We start from the raw sequence: 12,819 nt of genomic DNA on the forward strand, positions 1-12,819 counted from the left end.
ATGGAATAGGATACTGCAAGGGCTCCAAGAGAAAACCACAGCGTCTGGCATACTCCAAGTCCATCAAATTCAGGGCAGCGCCTGAATCCACAAACACCATAACAGAGTAGGATGACAAAGAACAAATCAGAGTAACGGACAAAAGAAACTTAGGCTGTATAGTACCAATGGTGACAGACCTAGCGGACCGCTTAGTGCGCTTAGGACAGTCAGAGATAGTATGAGTGGAGTCACCACAGTAAAAACACAGGCCATTCTGACGTCTGTGTTCTTGCCGTTCAGCTCTGGTCAAAATCCTATCACATTGCATAGGCTCAGGTCTCTGCTCAGAGGACACCGCCATATGGTGCACAACTTTACGCTCCCGTAAGCGCCGATCGATCTGAATTAGTGTTCCGATACCGCAAGTATCGGGTATCGGCCGATACTTGCGGGTATCGGAATTCCGATACCGAGATCCGATACTTTTGTGGTATCGGTATCGAAACAACATTAATGTGTAAAAGAAAGAATTAAAATAAAAAATATTGCTATACTCACCTCTCCGACGCAGCCTGGACCTCACCGAGGGAACCGGCAGCGTTGTTTGCTTAAAATGCGCGCGTTTCCTTCCTCCCGTGACGTCACGGCTTGTGATTGGTCGCGTGCCGCCCATGTGGCCGCGACGCGACCAATCACAGCAAGTCGTGACGTAATTTTCAGGTCCTGAATGCCTAATTCTAGGCATTCAGGATTTTAAAATTACGTTCCGGCTTGTGATTGGTCGCGTCGCGGTCACAAGGGCGACGCGACCAATCACAAGCCGTGACGTCACGGGAGGCAGGAAACGCGCGCATTTTAAACTTATGTCACGGCTTGTGATTGGTTGCGTGCCGCCCATGTGACCGCGACGCGACCAATCACAGCAAGCCGTGACGTAATTTCAGGTCCTGAATGCCTATTTCTGCATTCAGGACCTGAAATTACGTCATGGCTTGCTGTGATTGGTCGCGTCGCGGTCACATGGGCGGCACGCAACCAATCACAAGCCGTGACGTAAGTTTAAAATGTGCGCGTTTTCTGCCTCCCGTGACGTCACGGCTTGTGATTGGTCGTGTCGCCCATGTGACCGCGACGCGACCAATCACAAGCCGGAACGTAATTTTTAAATCCTGAATGCCTAGAATTAAGCATTCAGTACCTGAAAATTACGTCACGGCTTGCTGTGATTGGTCGCGTCGCGGCCACATGGGCGGCACGCGACCAATCACAAGCCGTGACGTCAAGGGAGGAAGGAAACGCGCGCATTTTAAGCAAACAACGCTGCCGGTTCCCTCGGTGAGGTCCAGGCTGCGTCGGAGAGGTGAGTATAGCAATATTTTTTATTTTAATTCTTTATTTTACACATTAATATGGTTCCCAGGGCCTGAAGGAGAGTTTCCTCTCCTTCAGACCCTGGGAACCATCAGGGATACCGTCCGATACTTGAGTCCCATTGACTTGTATTGGTATCGGGTATCGGATTAGATCCGATACTTTGCCGGTATCGGCCGATACTTTCCGATACCGATACTTTCAAGAACCGATACTTTCAAGTATCGGACGGTATCGCTCAACACTAATCTGAATGGCTAAGGACATTGATTCATTCAGACCAGCAGGCGTGGGGAACCCTACCATAACATCCTTAAGGCCCGCGGAAAGACCCTTTCTGAAAGTTGCTGCCAGGGCACACTCATTCCATTGAGTAAGCACAGACCACTTTCTAAACTTCTGACAATACATTTCAGCATCATCCTGACCCTGACATAGAGGGAGCAAGATCTTCTCTGGCTGATCCACAGAATTTGGTTCGTCATAAAGCACTCCAAGCGCCAGAAAAAACGCATCTACATTAAGCAATGCAGGGTCACCTGGCGCAAGGGAGAATGCCCAATCTTGAGGGTCGCCACGTAACAAAGAAATAATGATTTTTACTTGCTGAATGGGGTCACCAGAGGAGCGAGGTTTCAGAGCAAGAAATAGTTTACAATTATTCTTGAAATTCAGAAACTTAGATCTATCCCCAGAAAACAAATCAGGAATTGGTATTCTAGGCTCTAACATAGGATTCTGAACTACATAATCCTGAATGCTTTGTACCCTTGCAGTGAGATGATCCACACTAGAAAACAGATCTTGAATGTCCATATCTACACCTGAGTCCGGAACCACCCAGAGGTTAAGGGGAAAAGAAAGACAAAACACACTGCAGAGAAAAAAAAATGGTCTCAGAACTTCTCTTATCCCTCTATTGAGATGCATTAACACTTTTTGGGCCAGCTGTACTGTTATGGACCTGGTGGTTAGGAGCACCTGGAAGGACCTGATAGTTAAACTGAAAAACAGGACGAGCTCTGGGAAGTGGGAACTCTGCTGACCGCAACCCTAATCCTATTATCACACACACTAGAATTAGCCGTGGAACGTACCTAACTCTGCCTAGACGTCTCTTCACAGCCTAAGAGGTAACTACCCCTAAAGATAGAAATTAAGCCTCACCTTGCCTCAGAGAAATTCCCCAAAGGAAAAGGCAGCCCCCCACATATATTGACTGTGAGTTAAGAGGAAGGTACAAACGCAGGAATGAAACAGGTTTCAGCAAAGGAGGCCAGTCTTACTAAATAGACAGAGGATAGAAAAAGGGATCTTTGCGGTCAGCACAAAAAACTACAAAAGCCACGCAGAGTTGTGCAAAAAGACCCCCGCACCGACTCACGGCGCGGTGGTGCCACTCTGCAACCCAGAGCTTCCAGCTAGCAAGACAATATCATGATAGCAAGCTGGACTAGAACTTAGCAAGTACTAAGAAATATATTCAGTACACAAATGAACAACAAATGAGCTTAACAGGGACTTAGCTTCTACTGAAGTAGACAGGACATCAGAAAGATCCAAGAGAGATCTGAACCAGTACTGATACATTGACAGCTGGCATCAAGCAACGATCTGAGAGGAGTTAAATAGAGAATCCAGCCCAGTCCTAAACAATGGCAGCTGAGGAAGCAACTTCAAGACCAGCAGCTCCACTTTCAGCCACCAGAGGGAGTCCACGGACAGAACTCACAGAAGTACCATTCCTGACCACAGGAGGGAGTTCGAGAACGGAATTCACAACACAATGTGAATGTTACCACACACTGACGTATCCAGGACATGGGCTTCAAGTGTCACATTCCTTGTGTCAAGCCACTCATGACCAATAGACGACGCCAAAAACGTCTTACCTGGACCAAGGACAAAAAGAACTGGACTGGCCAACTTCTACCAGCATCGGGACCCCCTGGACTCCGGGAGGTTCTCGGCACCTGCAGGAGGGTGCTGTGGGACTCTGGTACTCCAGAAGCTGAAGGGACCCAGATGGACGGCGGTGCCTGTGTGGGACAGCGGCCATTTTCTAAAGCGCGCGCTCTGACAGGACACGTGACGCTAATTATCATCACTGCAGCGCTGCTCGGGAGGTGAGCACATATCCTGGGGATATTAGGGAGACGTGCAGTGTGTGCTCTGACAAATTGGGCCCTGCGCTCCCCTATTAATAAGACACTTGACCCGTTAGTGTCATTGCTTTGGAGGGCCCCTGTCCCCCCCCCCTTCCCCCCGTTGCTGCCACTACAGGTACTGTGAGTCCTTCCTGGTGCACAGAACTCTAGTAGGGACATAGAGCTGTTACATCTATATTTCTAAGTATCCCGTCTATTCAGAGTTGTTTCAAGAAATAAGTACTTTACAGTAGCCCTGCTGTGTCTGTGACTGGGAGATACAATTTCAGTCATCTTGCTGTGCCACATTGTTGTTAGCCATGCATCGCTTTAAGGGATCAGGAGCCGACGACAAACTAAAAGAGTTTGCCAGAACTAATCCCTCTGATAGTGCACGGTCCCCTCAGAAATAATCCCTCACAAGTTCAACGTAAAAATCACCCCTCTGATAGTGATGAGGGGAGTGAACAGGAAGAATTGACTCTTAAACAGGAGTCTGAACAATTAATGCAGGCCATATCCTTAACCAGAACATCCCTTACTGGAAAAATAGAGGACGTACATACTAAGGTGGGGCGTCTTCGGCAGGATATGCAGGCCATTAGGGGGCGTATTACAGAAGTGGAAACAAGAGTGTCCCATATAGAAGATACCATTACGCCCATGGAGGCTAAGTTGACAAAAGTGGCTGGCTCTATAAACGCCTGAAAGCGAAAAGCAGACGATCTAGAGAATAGACTACATCGGAATGATATCCGAATCATTGGTCTGCCAGAGCGCTCAGAGGGTCAGCAACCTGAGCACTTTTTAGAAGGCTAGCTTAAGGCTTCTCTGGGGGATGAATTTTCTCCAACGTTCTCCGTGGAAAGGGCTTATAGTCCCTACAAAACCTCTTCCTCCAAGGGCCCTGCCTAGACCTTTCCTGACATGTCTCCGCAATTGTAAGGATAGACATGCTATTCTACGTTTGGCACGGCAAAAAAGTTCCATCAAGTTCAGCAATGCTACAATCTCGATTTTTCTGGACTTCTCTATGGAACTCCAGAAACAGCGGGCACGGTTCATGGAAATCAAGAAGCAACTTAGAGACAAGAACGTTATATATTCAATGATTTATCCAGCTCGACTCCGAATTGTCCACGAAGGTTCTTCCATATTCTTTACAGGTCCAGTGGAAGCAGCTGAATGGTTATGGTCCCATAAGGTGTCTAGTGCGAAGGAATCCTAATATATTCATAATCAAGCAGAATTCTTCTAACAATTATACAAGTAGAGCTCTCTCTCTGGACATCCAGTTTACCAACAATACCGGACGCTGAATTCAGCGAGGGTATCCCCTTGTTTACTTGATGATAGGAGCACAGGACTCTGCTCCTATACTGTTTGGTTCTTGCTCTGTTTTTTCTCTTATATTGGTTTTATTTGTTATTTATGTAGAAGTCGCCGCCAACAGCATTTTCATTTTCTGTGTGATGTCTCTGAACTTTACCTGAGTAATAATGTATACCATATTTGGATGAGTAAGTATGGGGTTTGAAATAGTATGCAGGGGCGGACCTACCGCCGGTTCAACCGATGCAGCCGCATCGGGGCCCGGAGGTGGAGGGGGGCCCTTGCACGCAGGGGCATACAGGGGCCCGGCTTTCTGCTGCTGCAGTAGATCGGTGCAGGCCCCGCACTGTATTAGCAGTGTACAAGTGCCGGCCGGCATCCTCCTATTGCAGACACAGCAGGAGCCTGTGTGTTTGCTGATCTGACGTCACCTGCGCGCCTGTTTCACTCTGCCGGAGAGGAGAGATGAAGTTAGTAGAAAGCCATGGGGTCCCGGGCAGGAGGTATGTGACGGGCTTCATCTCACTCCTGCTTTCTTATCTGCTTTCTGTAGAGGATCTCTCTGTACTGTGAGATTTATTGCACCACCTTAAGTTTACATACAGATAAGGGTACCGTCACACAGTGCCATTTTCATCGCTACGACGGCACGATCCATGACGTCGCAGCGTCGTATGATTATCGCTCCAGCGTCGTAGACTGCGGTCACACTTTGCAATCACGGCGCTGGAGCGATGCCGAAGTCCCCGGGTAACCAGGGTAAACATCGGGTTACTAAGCGCAGGGCCGCGCTTAGTAACCCGATGTTTACCCTGGTTACCAGCGTAAACGTAAAAAAAACAAACAGTACATACTTACATTCCGGTGTCTGTCCCCCGGCGTTCTGCTTCTCTCCACTGTGTAAGCGCCATAGCCGGAAAGCACAGCGGTGACGTCAGACGTCACCGCTGTGCTCGCTTTCCGGCTGGCAGGCGCTCACAGTGCAGAGAAGCTGAGACGCCGGAGGACAGACACCGGAATGTGAGTATGTACTGTTTGTTTTTTTTACGTTTACGCTGGTAACCAGGGTAAACATCGGTTTACTAAGCGCGGCCCTGCGCTTAGTTACCCGACGTTTACCCTGGTTACAAGCGAACACATCGCTGGATCGGTGTCACACACAACGATCCAGCGATGTCAGCGGGTGATCAAGCGACGAAAGAAAGTTCCAAACGATCTGCTACGACGTACGATTCTCAGCAGGGTCCCTGATCGCTGCTGCGTGTCAGACACAACGATATCGTAACGATATCGCTAGAACGTCACGAATCGTACCGTCGTAGCGATGAAAATGGCACTGTGTGACGGTACCCTAAGGTCCCAGCTCCAGCGTCACTCGATCTACATGTAAGCTGAAGCTGCAGCAATAAGTCACAGTGATCCTCACCCTGCACTGTGTGACCCTGAGCCCGGCTCCAGGACATCCCACATTATATATCAGATATATATTTGTACTATGTGCACATATATAGTGTTATATGCACTGAGCACTGACCAGGCTGCAGGAACTCACATTATAATATAGTATATTATAATGTGAGTTCCTGCAGCCTGGTCAGTGCTCAGTGCACATAACACTATATATGTGCACATAGTACAGTGCATAGTATATACAGTATGGAGCGTCATGTGCGATCAATATACAGTATGGAGCGTCATGTGAGGTCAATATACAGTATGGAGCGTCATGTGCGGTCATTATACAGTATGGAGCATCATGTGCGGTCAATATACAGTATGGATCATCATGTGCGGTCAATATACAGTATGGAGCATCATGTGCGGTCAATATACAGTATGGATCATGTGCGGTCAATATACAGTATGGAGCATCATGTGCGGTCAATATACAGTATGGAGCGTCATGTGCGGTCAATATACAGCATGGGGCATCATGTGTGGTCAATATACAGTATGGAGCGTCATGTGCGGTCAATATACAGTATGGAGCGTCATGTGCGGTCATTATACAGTATGGAGCATCATGTGCGGTCATTATACAGTATGGATCATCATGTGCGGTCAATATACAGTATGGAGCATCATGTGCGGTCAATATACAGTATGGAGCATCATGTGCGGTCAATATACAGTATGGAGCGTCATGTGCGGTCAATATACAGCATGGAGCATCATGTGCGGTCATTATACAGTATGGAGCATTATCTGCGGTCATTATACAGTATGGAGCATCATGTGCGGTCATTATACAGTATGGAGCGTCATGTGCGGTCAATATACAGCATGGAGCATCATGTGCGGTCATTATACAGTATGGAGCATTATCTGCGGTCATTATACAATATGGAGCATCATGTGCGGTCATTATACAGTATGGAGCATCATGTGGGGTCATTATACAGTATGGAGCATCATGTGCGGTCATTATACAGTATGGAGCATCATGTGGGGTCATTATACAGTATGGAGCATTATCTGCGGTCATTATACAGTATAGGGCATCATGTGGGGTCATTATACAGTATGGAGCATCATGTGCGGCCATTATACAGTATGGAGCATCATGTGCAGTCATTATACAGTATGGAGCATCATGTGCGGTCATTATACAGTATAGAGCATCATGTGGGGTCATTATACAGTATGGAGCATTATCTGCGGTCATTATACAGTATGGAGCATCATGTGTGGCCATTATACAGTATTGACCATCATATGGGGCCATTATACAGTATGGAGCACTGTGTGGCCATATTTTTTTGTTTATAATTATTCTTTATGAAAGTGTGATCAGCAGTGCTACATGGGTGTGGTTGGGACGTGCATATGGGTGTGACTAGTTATGAATGGGTGTGGCCAGAGGCGTGGCCTGAAATTTGCCGTGGCGCGCGTTGCGCGCCGCAAGCTTTACCCCTCTTTCCCATCTTCAAAATTTGGGAGGTATGATGCTGGGCAGGGAGGGGGGCCCAGACACATTTCTTGCACAGGGGCCCAAAGCTGTTAGTGTCCGCCACTGATAGTATGTATGACCCGGAAGAAAACTAAGGTATTTTCACAGATCAGGAGCTATCATCCTCGCATTGTGGCTTTGGTGGAGACACACCTGACCAGGGATACAGCCCGATGCGTACAGAAACCATGGGTACAATAGTTCATCCACGCGTTCCATACTAGTTATTCGAGAGGGGTTTCATTATTGATACATAGAGATGTTAGATGGGAGGCCAGGGAGGCCCGTAGAGATCCTGAGGGTCATTTTGTTTTCGTATATGCACTGATTAACTCTAGAGAATACGCTATATTTTGTGTTTATAACCCTCCCCCAGCTATTACGTCAGTCCTTCGGAAGGCAATGAGTTTTGCTTTAAATTATCCAGATGCAAATGTCATCTGCATGGGAGATTTTAATTTAGTCAAGGACAATCGTCTTGATAGACTGAGATTGGGTGATGGGGTATCTGGGGAGCTCCCCTCTCTGGCTCTGTCCCAGCTAGCATTATTCATGGACGGTAGTGGATGGTTGGATTTGTGGAGGATGTGTCAACCTGAGATGAAAGGATATACTTGTCACTCATCCACTAGGTGTTCTCTGTCCCGCATAGATTATATATTCGGATCCGGTGGTTTGGCGATGTGGGTGGATAGCATAGAACATGGCAATAGAGGGGGGTCTCAGATCACAGCCCGGTTGTACTTAAACTTAAATATGGGCAACCAAATAATGGTATGGTCTGGAAATTGAACCCTTTCTGGCTGAAATTAATAGATTCTAACGATAGAACGATTGATCGGGTGAATTGCTTCATTTTGTCCCACTCAGAACCTCAGAATGTCAATTTATTTTGGGACACCCTTAAGGCATATTTAAGGGGATGTTTATCTTCTACAATTTCTCATATTAAAAGGGTAATCTCAAGGGAGGATGATGAGATGGAGCGACGATTGAAAGACTTGGAGGCTGCATACATATTTAACCAGACTAATGGCAATAGAATCGAGTGGCTAGCTTCTCAAAGGTTACCGTATATACTCAAGTATAAGCCGACCCGAGTATAAGCCGACCCCCCTAATTTTGCCACAAAAAACTGGGAAAACTTATTGACTTGAGTATAAGTCTAGGGTAGGAAACGCAGCAGCTACCGGTAAATTTCAAAAATAAAAATAGATATATAAATGTGCCATACAATTCATTATTGCCCCATAGATGCTCCATACAATTCATTATTGCCCCATAGATGCACCATACAATTCATTATTGCCCCATAGATGCCCCATATAATGTGCCATACCATTCATTATTGCCCCATAGATGCTCCATACAATTCATTATTGCAGCATAGATGCCCCATATAATGCGCCATACAATTCATTATTGCCCCATAGATGCTCCATACAATTCATTATTGCCCCATAGATGCTCCATACAATTCATTATTGCCCCATAGATGCTCCATACAATTAATTATTGCCCCATAGATGCTCCATACAATTCATTATTGCCTCATAGATGCTCCATACAATTCATTATTGCCCCATAGATGTCCCATATAATGTGCCATACAATTCATTATTGCCCCATAGATGCTCCATATAAAACTGTGCCACATTTAATGCTGCTGCTGTAATAAAAAAAAAGTGACATACTCACCTCTCTTGCTGCCCGCTGCTCCTTAGCGTCCCGTCTCTCCGCAGTGACTGTTCAGGCAGAGGGCGGCGCGCACACTAGTACGTCATCACGCCCTCAGACCTCAACAGTCACAGGAAGAGGACGGGAAGACAGAGCGGCGCCCGGCGGGTGGAACGAGGGAGGGGAAATATGAAATACTTACCTGCTCCGGCGCGGTCCCTGGCTCCTTCTCCCGGACAGATGGTCTCCGGGCACGGCAGCTTCTAACTCTGTCAGCAGTCACTGATACTGCTCATTACAGGAATGAATATGCGTCTCCACCCCTATGGGGGTGGAGTCCATATTCATTACTTTAATGAGCGGTACCATGTGACCGCTGAACAGAGGAAGAGCTGCGGCACCCGAAGACCGTGGGACATGCGGGGACTGCGTCAGGAACGCCAGGAGTAGGTGAGTATGCGACAGCCTCTCTCCCCCTCACACGCCGACCATGACTCGAGTATAAGCCGAGAGGGGCACTTTCAGCCCAAAAATTTGGGCTGAAAATCTCGGCTTATACTCGAGTATATACGGTATATTCCCAGCATATAGACACCAAATTTAAACCTAAATTATTCTTCACACGTCAATCCTACTTTGAACTAGGAAACGAAGCAAGTAAATTTTTAGCCTTTCTGGTGCGCCAACATAATACATCTAATACAATACTACAGATTCGTGCACCAGATAGCTCATTGGTATCCTCAACTGAAGAAATACTCCATTGCTTTCATGATTACTATAAGTCGTTATATAAATCTAAGAGCGGCTTTGATATTTTGGAATGTCCAGATTATTTATCAGATGTAACATTTCCCACATTGAGCCCTACCCAGCAGGCCTTCATGGATGCTGTGTTTACCTTGGAGGAGATATAGTATGCTATGGCGGACATTGCCTCTGGGAAGGCTCCTGGACCAGACGGGTTTCCCATTGAGTTATACAGGAAGTACCAGGATATACTAGCACCACTCCTGTTGAGGGTGTTTCGGGGGGTTGGGGAGGGAGGATCTATGCCCAAAACCTTTTATGAGGCAAATACTATTGTACTTAGGAACAAGGGGAAGGACCCTTTGGAATGTGGATCTTATCGCCCCATATCGTTAGTAAATGTAGACTATAAAATCTTTACTAAAGTCCTAGCCACCAGACTGAATTCGATCATATTAGACCTTATACATCCAGACCAAACTGGTTTTATTAATATTAGGCGAGTCCAGTCGGTAGTCCAATATAGTTCTTTGATACCAGACAATAGCTGGGCATTGGCGTCGCTGGACGCGGCCATGGCCTTTGACTCTCTTGAGTGGCCTTTTCTGTCTGCTAGTTTGGAAAGATATGGTTTTGGTGATAAATTCTTAAAATGGGTTGGTATACTATATATGAAAATTAAAGCCCGTATAATTGTAAATAATTCCATTTCTGAGTTCTTCTTATCATATAGGGGGACCCGTCAGGGGTGCCCCCTTTCCCTGGCCCTCTTTGCCCTTGCGATCGAGGCATTGGCAATGCGTATAAGGTCTTCCCCTGATATTAGGGGTATAGATATAGCAGGTCGTGTAGACACCATCAGTTTATATGCTGATGACATGGTGATATTTATGGATAGGGCGGAGGAAACACTGACACAGGTGATTGCCACTATAGATAAATTCAGTAAATACTCAGGCCTATATGTAAACTGCGACAAGTCTGCTCTATTGCCTCTCTCCGATGCCCCGTCTTGAAACCCTTTCCTCGCAAACAATTGTATCTAATTTCAAATATTTAGGTATCCACATATCTCAATACAGTAAATTTGACTTACAACTTAATGTTTGTTCACTGCTAGAGTTAGTCAAATCTAAATTTACAACTTGGAGTAAACTCCCGCTTTCCGTAGCCGGTTGTATTATTCTAATCAAAATGATACTGCTCCCTAAGCTCTGCTATGGCCTTGAACACAGTGCCGTACTAATACCTAAATCCCTTTTTGTGAATTTAAATTCCCAAATCACGTCTTTTATATGGGGGAAAACTAGACCCAAAGTCAAGCTATCTGTTCTACAGAGACCTAAACAGGTCTCTAAATGGATGCCTGATAATTATCTTCCCAATTCTGAAAGTCATTTGCTTCATTCTGCACGGACTGACTGTCCGCTGAGTTTCCTGGAGTTGGAAAAAACTAATGTCCCCTGCTTCAACTAGCACGATCAGTTTGGGGGCAAATTAAAAAAGTTATTGGAGTTGAAGACATCATAGCTGAAATGCCCTTGTGGAAAAACAATTATTTTCCAGTGCTGTTGAACCACCCGTCCACTGACTTCTGGATTTTATATAACGTCTCCTCGGTAGGTGATCTGCATGACTGTGGGACCTTAATGTCTTTTGAACAATTACAGGCTAAACATGGTATCTCGAGATCCCAATTTTTTCGTTACCTACAGCTAAGATCAGCTTTTCAGTCGCATATGAGATGTAGGGGTGCGGGCCGAGCTATCTCATCTCTACCTTTGATAGGAATTCTTAATTTGCAGGGTCCTCAGGGCCTTATCTCCTCCTTGTACACCTATATGCTATCAGTGGGAACTGAGTCTTTAGGATGGGTCGATTCCAATCATCAGAATGTTTGCGATGTCACTCATCAGATTCAGATTTTATTCACATGGTATGGAAGTGCCCTATGTGAAGGATGCTTCACTACTGGAAAGAGGTGACGTCATTATTAAGATCCCTGATGTCAACTCCTGTTCCTCTTGAACCGTTGATCTGTTTGTTTGGGGTATGGGATGAGGAGACTTGGAATCATTATGTAGGGATTTTTTTTACTGGAGACACTTTTTATGGCACAGAAAGTATTGGCATTACGGTGGATGGGGGGCTCATGTCCCTCCCTTAGAGCCTGGATTGAATTGGTGAACACGGTTATTCCATATGAGCGCACATTGTATCAGAACAGAGGATGTCCGGGCAAACTTGATAACATTTGGGATAGATGGAACTCTTCCCATCTTACTCTATAAATCCATAATGATTCAACATCAGTGTAAGGAGTTGGGTTTCTTGTATTGGGGGCATCGCATAGAGGAAAACACAATGCAAAGTATTAAGCGGCAAAATAGTAGTTACTAATAGTTGTAGTTGTAGTTTAGGATCTTCGTATATTCACGGTTCCATGTTTCTACTTATATAGTTTACATGATATATCAGTGTTTCTCAACTCCAGTCCTCAAGACCCCACAACAGGTCATGTTTTCAAGATTTCCTTAGTATTGCACACGTGATAATTTCATCACCTGCTCAAGCATTAATTCCATCACCTGTGCAATACTAATTAAATCC

The sequence above is a fragment of the Ranitomeya variabilis genome, chromosome 4, assembly GCF_051348905.1.
Source record: "Ranitomeya variabilis isolate aRanVar5 chromosome 4, aRanVar5.hap1, whole genome shotgun sequence".
Lineage (NCBI taxonomy): Eukaryota > Metazoa > Chordata > Amphibia > Anura > Dendrobatidae > Ranitomeya > Ranitomeya variabilis.